Source organism: Lepidochelys olivacea (genome assembly GCF_965140295.1).
Source record: "Lepidochelys olivacea isolate rLepOli2 genome assembly, chromosome: 12".
In the NCBI taxonomy this organism is placed as follows: domain Eukaryota; kingdom Metazoa; phylum Chordata; order Testudines; family Cheloniidae; genus Lepidochelys; species Lepidochelys olivacea.
The window spans coordinates 20,311,446-20,326,717 of NC_140422.1; the positions used below are offsets into that span (position 1 = coordinate 20,311,446).

The 15,272-nt window shown below is 43.0% G+C and overlaps 1 long non-coding RNA gene across 1 annotated transcript in view; it reads left to right on the forward strand.

The window, feature by feature from the left end:
* Positions 1-3,960: 3,960 nt before the first annotated feature.
* LOC311528791 overlaps positions 3,961-15,272 on the forward strand; it is a 29,037-nt gene continuing 17,725 nt past the window's right edge. The window contains exons 1-2 of the long non-coding RNA XR_014713699.1: positions 3,961-4,926; positions 8,836-8,956. This is a non-coding gene — a long non-coding RNA (uncharacterized lncRNA). The remainder of the gene's footprint in view (positions 4,927-8,835; positions 8,957-15,272) is intronic.

Sequence of the window (15,272 nt, forward strand, 5' to 3'; positions counted from 1 at the left end):
CTTGTTTACAACTTGTTTTTAAATTCTGTGTTTTGGCTTCCATACATATTACAGTGCTTGTAAGAAGACTGTAAAAGACTTAAGGCTTTTACAGTATAATCACCACTTGGTGGTGTAAACACAAAATAATTTTTTATGACTTAAATTTTATACACTTGCTTTGTGTAAACTATTTTCTCCTAGAAGCAGGAGCAACTGTTTCATCTGCTCAGTTTTATTTTGACCTATCTGTGACACATACCAGTGCTTACAAACAATATACAGATGAGGGAAGTATAAATGCATAGATAAGTTTAGCGCAGTCTTTCTAGCTGCCAAGGATATCACTATAGCCTGTGTCTTCTCACTGTGGTATGACTTGTCACTTCATTAAATTTCTTGTCTACTCTGCCAGATCACCCATTCTGGCTGTCTTGCATTGGAAGGGCTAACTCTGCAATGATCCCTTTAAAATAATAGGACACTTGTAGATTTCACTGTGGAATAGAAAATAGTGTTTTCACAGGGGAGAGGTTTAATCACAGAATATCAGGGTTGGAAGGGACCCCAGAAGGTCATCTAGTCCAACCCCCTGCTCGAAGCCAGACCAATTCCCAGTTAAATCATCCCAGCCAGGGCTTTGTCAAGCCTGATCTTAAAAACCTCTAAGGAAGGAGATTCTACCACCTCCCTAGGTAACGCATTCCAGTGTTTCACCACCCTCTTAGTGAAAAAGTTTTTCCTAATATCCAATCTAAACCTCCCCCACTGCAACTTGAGACCATTACTCCTCGTTCTGTCATCTGCTACCATTGAGAACAGTCTAGAGCCATCCTCTTTGGAACCCCCTTTCAGGTAGTTGAAAGCAGCTATCAAATCCCCCCTCATTCTTCTCTTCTGCAGACTAAACAATCCCAGCTCCCTCAGCCTCTCCTCATAAGTCATGTGTTCTAGACCCCTAATCATTTTTGTTGCCCTTCGCTGCACTCTCTCCAATTTATCCACATCCTCCTTGTAGTGTGGGGCCCAAAAATGGACACAGTACTCCAGATGAGGCCTCACCAATGTCGAATAGAGGGGGACGATCACGTCCCTCGATCTGCTCGCTATGCCCCTACTTATACATCCCAAAATGCCATTGGCCTTCTTGGCAACAAGGGCACACTGCTAACTCATATCCAGCTTCTCATCCACTGTCACCCCTAGGTCCTTTTCCGCAGAACTGCTGCCTAGCCATTCAGTCCCTAGTCTGTAGCGGTGCATTGGATTCTTCCATCCTAAGTGCAGGACCCTGCACTTATCCTTATTGAACCTCGTCAGATTTCTTTTGGCCCAATCCTCCAATTTGTCTAGGTCCTTCTGTATCCTATCCCTCCCCTCCAGCGTATCTACCACTCCTCCCAGTTTAGTATCATCCGCAAATTTGCTGAGAGTGCAATCCACACCATCCTCCAGATCATTTATGAAGATATTGAACAAAACCGGCCCCAGGACCGACCCTTGGGGCACTCCACTTGACACTGGCTCCCAACTAGACATGGAGCCATTGATCACTACCCGTTGAGCCCGACAATCTAGCCAACTTTCTACCCACCTTATAGTGCATTCATCCAGCCCATACTTCCTTAACTTGCTGACAAGAATACTGTGGGAGACAGTGTCAAAAGCTTTGCTAAAGTCAAGAAACAATACATCCACTGCTTTCCCTTCATCCACAGAACCAGTAATCTCATCATAAAAGGCGATTAGATTAGTCAGGCATGACCTTCCCTTGGTGAATCCATGCTGGCTGTTCCTGATCACTTTCCTCTCATACAAGTGCTTCAGAATTGAGTCCTTGAGGACCTGCTCCATGATTTTTCCAGGGACTGAGGTGAGGCTGACTGGCCTGTAGTTCCCAGGATCCTCCTCCTTCCCTTTTTTAAAGATTGGCACTACATTAGCCTCTTTCCAGTCATCCGGGACTTCCCCCGTTCGCCACGAGTTTTCAAAGATAATGGCCAATGGCTCTGCAATCACAGCCGCCAATTCCTTCAGCACTCTCGGATGCAACTCGTCCGGCCCCATGGACTTGTGCATGTCCAGCTTTTCTAAATAGTCCCTAACCACCTCTATCTCCACAGAGGGCTGGCCATCTCTTCCCCATTTTGTGATGCCCAGCGCAGCAGTCTGGGAGCTGACCTCGTTAGTGAAGACAGAGGCAAAAAAAGCATTGAGTACATTAGCTTTTTCCACATCCTCTGTCACTAGGTTGCCTCCCTCATTCAGTAAGGGGCCCACACTTTCCTTGGCTTTCTTCTTGTTGCCAACATACCTGAAGAAACCCTTCTTGTTACTCTTGACATCTCTCGCTAGCTGCAGCTCCAGGTGCGATTTGGCCCTCCTGATATCATTCCTACATGCCTGAGCAATATTTTTATACTCTTCCCTGGTCATATGTCCAACCTTCCACTTCTTGTAAGCTTCTTTTTTATGTTTAAGATCCGCTAGGATTTCACCATTAAGCCAAGCTGGTCGCCTGCCATATTTACTATTCTTTCGACTCAGCGGGATGGTTTGTCCCTGTAACCTCAACAGGGATTCCTTGAAATACAGCCAGCTCTCCTGGACTCCTTTCCCCTTCATGTGAGTCCCCCAGGGGATCCTGGCCATCCGTTCCCTGAGGGAGTCGAAGTCTGCTTTCCTGAAGTCCAGTGTCCGTATCCTGCTGCTTACCTTTCTTCCCTGCGTCAGGATCCTGAACTCAACCAACTCACGGTCACTGCCTCCCAGATTCCCATCCACTTTTGCTTCCCCCACTAATTCTACCCGGTTTGTGAGCAGCAGGTCAAGAAAAGCGCCCCCCCAGTTGGCTCCTCTAGCACTTGCGCCAGGAAATTGTCTCCTACGCTTTCCAAAAACTTCCTGGATTGTCTATGCACTGCTGTATTGCTCTCCCAGCAGATATCAGGAAAATTAAAGTCACCCATGAGAATCAGGGCATGCGATCTAGTAGCTTCCGTGAGCTGCCAGAAGAAAGCCTCATCTACCTCATCCCCCTGGTCCGGTGGTCTATAGCAGACTCCCACCACTACATCACTCTTGTTGCACACACTTCTAAACTTAATCCAGAGATACTCAGGTTTTTCTACAGTTTCGTACCGGAGCTCTGAGCAGTCATACTGCTGCCTTACATACAGTGCTACTCCCCCACCTTTTCTGCCCTGCCTGTCCTTCCTGAACAGTTTATAACCATCCATTACAGTACTCCAGTCATGTGAGTTATCCCACCAAGTCTCTGTTATTCCAATCACGTCATAGTTCCTTGACATCACCAGGACCTCCAGTTCTCCCTGCTTGTTTCCAAGGCTTTGTGCATTCGTATATAAGCACTTGAGATAACCTGTTGATCGCCCCTCATTCCCAGTATGAGGCAGGAGCCGTCCCCTCACAGACATTCCTGCCTGTGCTTCCTCCCGGTATCCCGCTTTCCCACTTACCTCAGGGCTTTGGTCTCCTTCCCCCGGTGAACCTAGTTTAAAGCCCTCCTCACTAGGTTAGCCAGCCTGCTGGCAAAGATGCTCTTCCCTCTCTTCGTAAGATGGAGCCCGTCTCTGCCCAGCACTCCTCCTTCATGGAACACCATCCCATGGTCAAAGAATCCAAAGCCTTCTCTCCGACACCACCTGCGTAGCCATTCGTTGACTTCGACGATTCGACGGTCCCTACCCAGGCCTTTTCCTTCCACGGGAAGGATGGACGAGAACACCACTTGCGCCTCCAACTCCTTTATCCTTCTTCCCAGAGCCACGTAGTCCGCAGTGATCCGCTCAAGGTCATTCTTGGCAGTATCATTGGTGCCCACATGGAGAAGCAGGAAGGAGTAGTGATCCGAGGGCTTGATGAGTCTCGGCAGTCTCTCCGTCACATCGCGAATCTTAGCCCCTGGCAAGCAGCAGACTTCTCGGTTTTCCCGGTCAGGGCGGCAGATAGATGACTCAGTCCCCCGGAGGAGAGAGTCCCCAACCACCACCACCCGCCTTCTCCTCTTGGGAGTGGTGGTCGTGGAACCCCCAGCCTCAGGACATTGCATCTCATGCCTTCCAACCAGCGGAGTCTCCTTCTGCTTTCTTGCCCCAGACATATCATCTGGTCCACTCTCCGCAACGATACCTGTGGAGAGAACATGAAAGCGGTTAGTTACCTGTGTCTGTGTTACTGGAACCCAGACATTCCGCTTTCCTCTTCTGGAGGTCACATGTTGCCAAGCTTCTTCACTGGCCTCTTGGCTCCTCTGTGCAACCTGCTCTATATCTTTAGAGCTTTGTGCCCCTAGAAGCATATCCTGAGTTTTGTCCAGAAAATCCTCAGTTTCTCGTATGCAACGCAGGGTTGTTGTCTGTTGCTCCAGACCTTCAATCTTCTCTTCCAATATGGAGACCAGCTTGCACTTTGTACAGACAAAGTCGCTTCTGTCCTGTGGAAGAAAGACAAACATGGCACATCCAGTGCAGGTCACAACAGCTGAACCCCCCCACTTCCATATCCCCTTCCTACTATGAGCTTCCTCAGAGCAGTTTGCAAGACGTAAGCCTCACTGGGCTCACTCCAGGCGAACTCCCAGGCAAACTCCTGCTGTGAGCTGCTCTGCTGTCCCCCGCCGCTCAGCTGGTTCGCGAAGCTCTGGCTATTTTTAAACAGCGAGGCTTCCCTGACACAAACAAACGGACACCCTAATGCCCGCCCCCTGCAGGCTAGCAGCCAATCAGACACTCACTCAGGCTCTCACACTGCCCTCCCAGCAAAAACACACTCTGATACTTCCTCAGCAAGCAAACACACACACACAAGGATACTTACCAGTCCCAGGCAAACTCCTGCTGTGAGCTGCTCTGCTGTCCCCCGCTGCTCAGCTGGTTCGCCGCTGCTCAGCTGGTTCGCGAAGCTCTGGCTATTTATTAATTTGAGGTTTGCTCAATCCTTTTTCCACTTTCCTCCAATCTTTCTGATTTTTTTTAAAATTATTTGCATATTATATGGAGGTCCCTCTGTTTTGAAACTCTGACAATTATTAGATCAAGGCAGGCTGAGAGGGAAGAGCATTTGAATACTAGTATTCTAGTATGGCAAACAAGAAGGCCTAGTCCGTGGCTGCTCCTGAGTGCCTTTTAAGGTTGTTCAAAGAATATTAAACAGAGGGGGGGAAAATGCTTTTAACACTCCTAAAAAGAATGCTCATATTAAGCTGTGTAGTGCAAAGGTTCTTTATCATTGCACCCTGCCTGTGTTGAGGAAATTAAGGGAATATCTTTTATAGAAACTGCAATTCTTGGGCAAAATGTGTTTCAAAAATTACTGTGCTGAAATAAAAAAAATTTCAAATGCAGGCTTATGTTGTAGTAAAAAGGAAGAAGGCATTAATTTGGTCAGGATTATAAAGGTAGCATGTCTGAAAACAGAAAATATCCTTGTAGGTAGAATTCTCAATGCATAAAATCTTTCCTTTCAGAATAAGTGTTATTTGGCTATGGGAACATAACAGAGAAAAGGGTTAAAACAACAAAAGCCTAAAAACATATTGGCTAAGCTAAACTTAGCCCTTCCTTGCCAGTTTGTCGGTCTGGAACGTAGGACATAGCACTGGCAGGGACTTCCTGGGTGCAGGAAACCCAGTCAGATAATCCCATTCATAAACTTTATCATGCTCCACTTTAAAACGAGTTAGGCGCTTTGTCCCCATTGCTCTTATTGGAAGACTGTTCCACAGCCTCAGTTCTCTGGTCATTAGAAGCCTAATTTCTAGCCTGAATTTATTCAGGGCCAGTTTTTACTCATTTCTTCTTCTGCCACATTGTCCTTTAGCTTAAATAGCTCTTCTGCCTCCCTAGTGCTTAACCCCTCATGTATTTATAGAGAGCAGTCATATCCACACTCAGCCTTCCTGGCTTGTTCAGCCTAGCAAAAGCTCTTCTAGTCTTCTCATAAAATAGGGTCTCCATTCCCCTGATCCATCATAGTAACCCTTCTCTGAACCTGTTCCAGTCTGACTGGGCTTTGGTGCCCCATTCCCCATCATTGGGCCTATGAGACAGGCTGCATCCTACAACTTCTGCCTCTTGGACAATCTGCTCCCACCCACCACTCTGAATCTGTTCCTCAGGTCATAGGCTTACTTATTTCAAAGTTCCTTTGTTTCAGAGTTCCTGTTTGCAGATATTGTTAGCCAGTACATATAGATTAGGCATAGGGCATACCATATTAATGTTGTATTATACCCAGCATGTGGGCAGTTATGTTAACTTTTCCACAGTTCTGCCACATTCCTCACTTATGTCGAGAGATTATATATCCCACAACCCTCTGCACAGCAAAACGTAGCTTTTGGCATTAACAAATATAAATTCTGACTAAAGAAAAGATACATTTGCTCTATGTCTAAGTACAGGTTCCTTCACAGTCAACTTATTTAAAATGTAGTAGCCAAAACAGATAAGAAAAGGTACAGAACAAGAAGTTAAGGAAATGGTAGGTTGCATCTTATAAAGTGCTTTCTAACTTATAAGCAACTGTGCTATAGAAGTGGGTTTGGGGGTGTATTTTGGGAAGCGCACTTGTGTGTGGCAAACTGACACACTGCTAGAAACAGGTTCCTGGAAGGATCAGTAGCATAATAACTCCTTCCTGTGCTATACTATTGATTTTCAGCAGTAAATTGGCTAGGTTTGGTTAATTGGTCTCTTGAACACGTTTCATAATGAACCACAAGTATAGTGAAACAACTAGATACATTTGTAGCAACACTCTCCTTAGGTTTCCAGCAGGGCTGCTGCATTGGTGAAAACTGATTTAAATGTTTCTTGAGAGGGGGTCAAAAGTAGTCTCCTAATAGTAGATTCACTGTATTGTTCACATGAGTGCTAGGCAATTGAATTCTAGTAATTGCTGGGTTCCTGAAGATCTGATCAGAGTCCAGCCACAATTTAAGCCGAGGATTCTATAGAGCCAGCCCCATCATAATACTCAAACAAGTAGAGAGATGCACAGCATTCATAAAATTATATTAATAGCTCCCACAGTCTTCACAAGCAGCTTTTTAACATTCACAACTAATGCATACCATAGGCTTCTTAAAAAATATACACAAGGTAATTGTTACTCCTCTGTCTGTGTTCTAAATTTGATTTGCGTACAAGCTGTAACCTATGAACTGTGTTTTCATGAAGCAAGACTACCTTGGGTTTTTACTAATAAACCACTTGAAGTTTAAACTGGTAATATCCTGATTTAAAAGTATCCCACAGCATAAATGTATTTATAAAATTAGTTAAGACTAATCGTGAAAATAAGTAAATAGTGTTTAAGCTGGTTTTGTTACTGGAAAACCAGACTGTGTTTGAAAGCTGGTCTGAAATATGCAAAGCTTAAGCTACTGTATATATAAAACTACTGCACTTTGAGTATCAATGGTAATTTTAATTCAGTATTTAATGCATGGGAGTGGAGCATGAATACCTACCAGGCCCTGTAAATTCTAATAGAACTGTTATCAAGAAGTTTGGACTACAGTGCTATCTGGTACTTTTTAATGAGCACAAAATTCACTTTAAGAATGTTGATTTAATATATTTATTCATAGTCTGCAGTAATATCATTGTAATAAATTGTACTTTCATGGACCGTTCTAGCCACCTTGACCCTACTTTATTTCCCTTTTCTCTCTCTGCCTTGGGTACAATTGACTAGTTTCAGAGAGGTGGGTTTGTTTTTTTTTGGTTTTTTTTTAAATGGCAGCTATCAGAAAAAATATTTTCTTTATACCCCAAATGATGAATTCTTCCCCTTTCCACCGCTTCTCTCCCCCCCCCCCCCCCACACACACAATAGAATACTCATAGTCCTCAACTTCTGCCAGTACCAATATAGCATCTAATGTAGATATTTCATCAGAAGGCAATAATCCCAGTTTTCCAATAAGGAACAGCCCTCAAACATTGGTGTATCTATCTAGTTTCTTATCTGATGCCCATCAGCATTGTCTCTTAGTCCTGTCTGTAAAGAATTAGCATAAGATGGGGCCTAATGAGATGACTTGATTTCTATTTCATGGCCCTGTGTGCTTCTTTTTAGGCAGGTAGTCAGATACTACAACAATAATTAGATACTTTTTCCACTTCTAAGGCCTGTACAATTGGAGTTATGTTATTAAGAGCCTCTGGCTTTGGAGGTAAAAGGTATGAAAAAATATCTATTTGTAAGCAATGTTTCTAAAAGTTTTGGTCAAAGTTTGTTGACATGCAGAAGTGGCATTGTTTAAAGCTTTGCTGGCCTTCAGTTTGGGAGGACCTTCAAAACTTGCTTGTGGTTTTGGTGGTATTACATTCCTGTCAATAAAAGTTTTTAGATTGTCTCAGTATCATGTTTGTGTCTTCTCTCCTGCATTTGTATATAATATGGCTAACAATGTATAACCCTTCTTTGCATTGCCCTGCCTTTATCTGAATATCCAGTATGTCCTAAAATAAATAAGATTTTAATGATAACTAATACCCTCTTTCATAGACGTAGAATAAAAATCTTTCATCCTACATTATTTGCAGTTTGCATTGCCTAATTGCTGTCTTTCATAGCCCTATGTCATTAAAACTTACACAATGTTAGGTAGCGTCCTTTTGTAAATAACCCTCAGATTACTAGCCTTTTATACCTGCACTGCTTTTTAAAAGGCTTCTACCATTCAAATCTTTTATAAATATTTGTTTTTGAGAGCAGTCCACGGCAACACTTGTAATGGAAAAGCCCAAGTCTACAATAATTTCCCATTTGAATGTAGTTGAATTTTCCGTGAGTTCACTTATAATTGTTGTCGTCCACTTGCAGCACAACTCAGGCCCCATTGTCACCTCTTCCCGCGACTCCTTTCTTCTTCCACTCGCTACTTGACCACCTAGACTCCAGTCTCTGCCTCTTCATATCTCTCTTCATATCATCCTTCTGTGAGGTAAGTTGGATTTTATTCTAGAGAGAGCTGGTGGTGACCCCTATACATAGGTTGCCTATCATTATCCTTTACAAAGATTCTTATGCCCCATCCCTACCCTTTTTCTTTCTTTTCTTTTTTTTTTTTAAGAAGCTTGTTGGCACCAGGCCTTTGAAATTTGTCAGGGAGAAAGTCGAAGGCTGGACCTTAGATGTCTTTCACTTGCAATTCCATTCACATTTAGCTGAGTTACAAACTGTTGAAAATCGCCGTTTCCCTTCTTTCACCTTTGTTCCTCAGGAAAATGGTGGCAGTATGTCAGTCATAACTAAAACAAATGTTCCCAGGAGCCGTGCCTGCTCCATTGCCGCAGCAGCGCACGCTGTACTGGGAACAGCTGGGAGTGGCTGCAGCAGATCTAGTGGAGGGGTCGAGGTGGGAGAGAGAACCGGAGTACATAGCCCCCATACGCAATCCACCTGCACTGAGGGCACCACAATGAGCAGAAAATCCTCTAAGGTGAAGGCTAGAGCTGTGCTGGGCATCATCCAGCCACCTCTCCAGACCCAGCACCTGGCCACAGCAGTTCATGGACTCACTGAATGCAACAGGAGCCCTTACCTCTTGGGATAGGAGTAAGGAGATTGAGCAGGCTCCTCCTGACCAAACCAGCTTCAGCCTCAATTATCCCCCTGATGCCCCCCTGGACTCAGTTACTGACAAGCACACCACCAGTGGCTCAATCATTTCTCAAGAGAATTAACTAGTTGTTTCGTTTCTTTTAAGGTGAGGCCATGTGGTATTAGCTTTCATCTCAATAAGTTAAAGTGCCACCATGGGGATGCCTCACCAGCAAGAGGGGAAATTTAAAGTGTGGTTTATGGGAAGAAAGGTACAGAAAAAAACAAGAATCACTTTAAAATAATGTCACTATTAGTGAGGTGTAAGTAATGGGAAAGATATTAAAACCAGAAAATGTTTTTAGAAAATAAAATACTGGAAGGTCTTTGATTTCATATAGAGCTGTGCCACAGGATGCGTGACTTGCTGTTAAAAGCCAACATGATAAAAAAGCAGGAAATGTCCTGTACTTCTCTCAAGGGTCTCTGGAAATGTAAATCATTTTGTTCCCTTCAAGATTGTAGAAAGAACAGTAAACAAAACTATATGAAAACATAAATCTCACACAAACTTTCAATGGCCTGATTTTAATGTAGCTCATATTCCTTGATGTAGTATATAATTAAGACATCTGTTAAATGTCTATAATATTAATTTAATGAGGGGAAGCTAATAGAACTTTATTGGCACAGTCCAGTTCATTAACATTAAGGGTCTCTAATGGATGTCTTAAATAGACATCATTAATGAGAATGCTGTACAAATTAGAATTAGGCCCAATCATGTTTCATTGTGCTGTGAAGGGCACATCCTCTATTGTATGTGCACACGCCACAGGAACAAAACACAATTTACTACCCGTAACACAGGCTCCATTTTGTTTCGAGCTATATTTCAGCACTCAAAAATGAAAAACACATAGCAGGCTCCTTTCGATAAATAATAGCCAGGTGTTTCATTATTTACAATGGTGTGTGCTGAAGAGATGTTCAAAGGACTCTTCAAGGTAATCACATGCTAGTAGCACATAAAGACAGATGACAAATGAAGCATAATAAGGGATCTGAGCAGCTAAAGCACTCAAGAAGCCTTTACTGCAGTTGGTAAATCACCTAAAGAGAGTCCTTTTTTAATGACTCTTTGAGGTGTTCCAAACAGCTTTCATAAATCACTTAAGCAACAACAAACTACTGTACAGTAGCAGCCATCCTTGTCTACCAATAAGCTCCTTGAACTGAACTCCTATCTGGGCTTCTATAGCAAAAGCAAAGTAAACGTCCCCCTACTGTTTGTGAAAGAGGAGACACTACGTACCATTGAAGAAAGACGTGATCACCCACTAATGCTTCTCTGCTGATTCATGACTACTCTCCTTCCCTTCATTAGGTGAGATATTTAAAACTTAATGGATTTAATACTATAATATAGGAAAATTAATCACAGCTGCCCTGGAGACACCTACCCTGTCATATGTGGAACGCAAACTTGCATGGGGCAGGAACACATTTTTCTTAAAGGTTTTTACACCTAGTCTCTCTTGAGGATGTGTTATCTGTCAGGCAATGAATGGGCTTGCTTAGCTGCAACCGATGGTTTTTTTCCAGATTGTTTATAAATTTCTACTTGCCCATTAATAATAATATATATACATTTCAAACCGGTTTCTTAATTATATACTCTGGAATCCCTTCAGCTACGGCTGTAACGTAACTACCTCTGAGGCAGAAGTTGGTAGCTGACCTGTGAACAACAGTTAAAGACAGTAAGGGAAGAAAAGAGCTATCTCTGTTTGAAATGCCAGGGTAATTTGAGGTAGGCCATACCCCAAATGAACCAGGTGGGACACAAGAGTTTTACTTGCTGGCACAAGATAGTTGATGACTAAAGTGGCTTTAAATTTCATCCAAAAGGAGACACCTCCAGCAACACTGTGCTTGTCCTGCTAGACTATTGGGACATTGATTTGGCAGGCAGAGTCACATACACTGAGTCATCAATGCTACTTTCTTCATCAACTCTTTTAGTAAGAGACTCACTGCGGGTGTTCTGCTGGGGCTTGAACAGTGGTTGTTGTAGTCATAAGACAGAAAATGACGGCACTAGGCCAGCTTCAGTGACATTGGAGGTCTTAAAATTGTGGGCCAATGGGCCTAACGTCTCTTGACCTGGGGAACTCAGTCTGGTTACATATAAGGGTATATACAACGGATTTTTTTAAAATTAAATTTCACTCCAATGTCAATCTGAGACATTTTGGTGCTCAGAAAGTCAGAAGAGCCGGCTGATTTCACACTGAAACATGTAGTGTATTTTTTGCATGTATTGTTGAGGAACATGTCTTTTTTGAAACAAAATTTCAGATTTGAAATGCTCTTATGTGCAAAGCTGGCATCATAAGGATGAAAATGGGAGGTTTGTTGAACCGGCCCATTCTTGCAAATTCAAAATAAGAAATTTGGATTTTGCTGCAAATATTTTATACAAACATGCAGGGAAATAGCAGATGAGATCTATGCTGTTTTCTAAAATATGCCACTCCTTGTTCTCACCTTTTGTCCCCGGAGATGTACAGCTCATATGACGCCTACCCATAATTCTTCTGCATTGCCCATTCACACTTTCATCTTGGTATAAAGTACTGGGTTACATAGAGAAGGAAGTTACGATGATGTGTTTATGGGTCTAAGTCAACCAACCTCACAGAAAGCTTGACAAAAGCATAAGCCAATCCTCCCGCCCAGCCCCAAACCCTTGGACATCTATCTTGATCAGACTTGTCTTTAAGAAGAAGGCTGCAGCATTGGAAAAGCTCATCCAATTTACATGCCTGTCACTGGGAACATTTTGTTCTCATGAGTTCTGGCCATCAGAGAATATTTGTGTCACAGCCTATAAGCAAGCTCTTCAATTACACTGGCTAAGAAAACGTTACACATGTTATAACTGCTAGTTGACTAGGTACTATATAGCCCTATATGTAGTCTGTTATTGCACATTGCTGGACAAAGTAGGAAGCCTACCATTTGCTTCCTATTGTAACAGGAGATCCTCTGTATAAAAGGAAGCAGACTGTTTTTAATTAGGTTTCTGTTGTGTTACAAAGGCAAAGGCGATGGTACATCCCGGGTTGGAGCAACAAAGAGTTAGGAATGGGGTGGCACATTAAAAAGGAGGTGTATGCACATGAGCTGGGCAAACCAGTTTTTGCCTAATGTCAAGCCCAGCTGACCGCTGTAGGTTGAAAAGTTTGACTTGTGCACACTACTGGGCTCAGCTGATTCAGCAAGGCTGAAAAAAAGGGTGTCATGGGGCAAAGAAAAAAGTGGAATAGAGTGATAAATAAAGAGTGAGGTGGTGGAGAGGAAGGCATAGCGAGGGCAAAGAGAGGGAAAAAACAGCAGAAGACCTAATATAGGACATCCACTTGTGTTAACCTAGATTTTGGGAGTTCATCTAGCTGTGAGCCACAGGCTTCTCTTTACTACAATGATATTGTCAAATCCCCATGTTGGTTTAAAGTACAGGAGAAGAGTTTTGTGGACACAAAGAAGTTTTGCAAACCTAACAAAAAGTTTTACCTGGGTTCACCCAGCCCTGGTATGTAGAAAAAGTCACTGCCTGCTCATCACAGCAAAGGTGTTGGGAGCATGATGGAAAAGCATCCTTGGCATATTAATGTGGTCTGGTAGCTGAAAACGTGGCATAGCTTAGCTTTTGTTCTGCCATTAGTGTCATTGCTCGGTCTCTCATGCAGAGAACCCCACAAGAAACGTCATATCTACCTGTGACAAAAACCCTGATTTGGGTAGAGACTTGCATCACATGTTTTTATTTGCATTTTTACTTCTCTTTTGTTTGTTTATATAAAAAACATAAAGCTAAACTTTAATCGTTGTAGGAATCACTACAAAATACTATAACATAGTCCTGGGGATGTGAATAAAATGAATAGCAGTGTTCACTTCCCACAGGAAATATGGTCTCTGAGTGCAATCGCTGACTGCTGCTAGACTAAGATATAACTCTTATAATAATCCAAGTAAAGGCAATACCTCATATGATGTGTGTGTTTGTGTCTGGGAAATATGCATTAGAGGAAGCTGTTAATACAGTTAACAATCAGTAGAAAGTATTTCTGTTCATAACTCCTCCCTTACATAGAGTATTTGCAATACGTGCAGCTTCCTAATCGCTCACATCTGGAGACGAGCTTTAGCAAATGCTGAAATCATAGAGCCTTAATACAAATGAGCTCACATATTTCTTCCCCTCTATTTTTAGTTTAACCAGTAACCTATAGCACAGGCAGCACTGAAGATGTGAGGCGAATGTCATTAAATCAGCTGCTCTGCATGTTCCTGTGGGCACTTGGGTCTGGAAGTAAAAGTAGGGAACACTTAGGTCCTAGCTACAGTAGGGGAAAAGGCCTTGCAGAAACATGATGGCTGAAATTCCTTGAGCTAGCAACATTCACACATCTTGCATAGCAGCTGTCCCAACTGTTTTACAAGTATTGGTTCCTTGATGTGGTTGGGACAAGCACTTTAACTCAGGTTCAACTAAATTAGTGCAACAAAGAACAATTCCACGCTACTGTAGCAATGACGCTAAAGCCCAGTAGACAGGCTAGTAGAAGTGGTTCAGTTAGCAACCAATACTGAGCTCAGAGAACACTACAGCTACAGGCAAGGCAGGCAACTGTCTAGGACAGCAGATCTGGCCCAGTCACTCCACTGTCATGAGTCTCCTTAGCCTTTTTTTCCTGCTTTCCACTCAGAGGCACCTACATACCATTGAGAAGCTGGCCCCAGGTTCCCTTATTCTACACTATATGCCCTGCCCTGAATTGCCAGGTCACCCCAGACACACTCGTTACCTTCTGGCATCACCATTCACCTCCAGCATCTGACAACTGGAGAAAAAAGACAGCCATCGCAAAGGTTGGAGGTAATGGGTTGACCGTGACTAGCTATACTGAAGCAAAATCTGCCTGTGCCTTGTCGCCATGAGGATTTTTCACTGCAAGAGCCCTATTGTGATGTAAAAGCCCCACCTAGCTTTTGGAGTGAAGCCAGAGCCAATGACACCCACGGTTATGCTTATCCCAGTTATCTTACCAGCTTGCTACCTGCAGCCATCTGTTTAACATTGGGAGAATGAAGGGCACTGAACAGCAATTATGATGAAACACACAACTCCAACCATATTTGTCAGCCCAAAAAAGCTGCCCCACACACTAGTCCAACACAGCATGCTGAGAACCTTTGTGCTGGGTTACATGGTATTACTATTTTAAAGGACTTACATAGAAACCACTGGTTTTATGGAACTTTGTGGAAGTTTTAGCCTCCCTATTTCATGGTGGGTAGCTACAATGACCCACCACCACACACAAAGGGTGACCAGATGTCCCAATTGTATAGCGACAATCCCAATATGCGGGGTGTGACGGTGCCCCCCCATAAGGCTTTATGGAAATATGCTTATGAATGTATATATGACATAACTAGAATATATTTTATGCTACATATGCCGTATAACGTATCTCTGTAAAGGTTATGATCTACTGAATCTATTAATCCTATTTGTATGCATATATCATTTTTGTATTCAAAGTTATGAATATTGGCTGTGTACTGGCTTGATTTTTAAGTAGCCTTTGTAAAGCATTTGGTCAGCTTCTTGAGAAAGGAATGTGCAAATTAAATGCCCAATC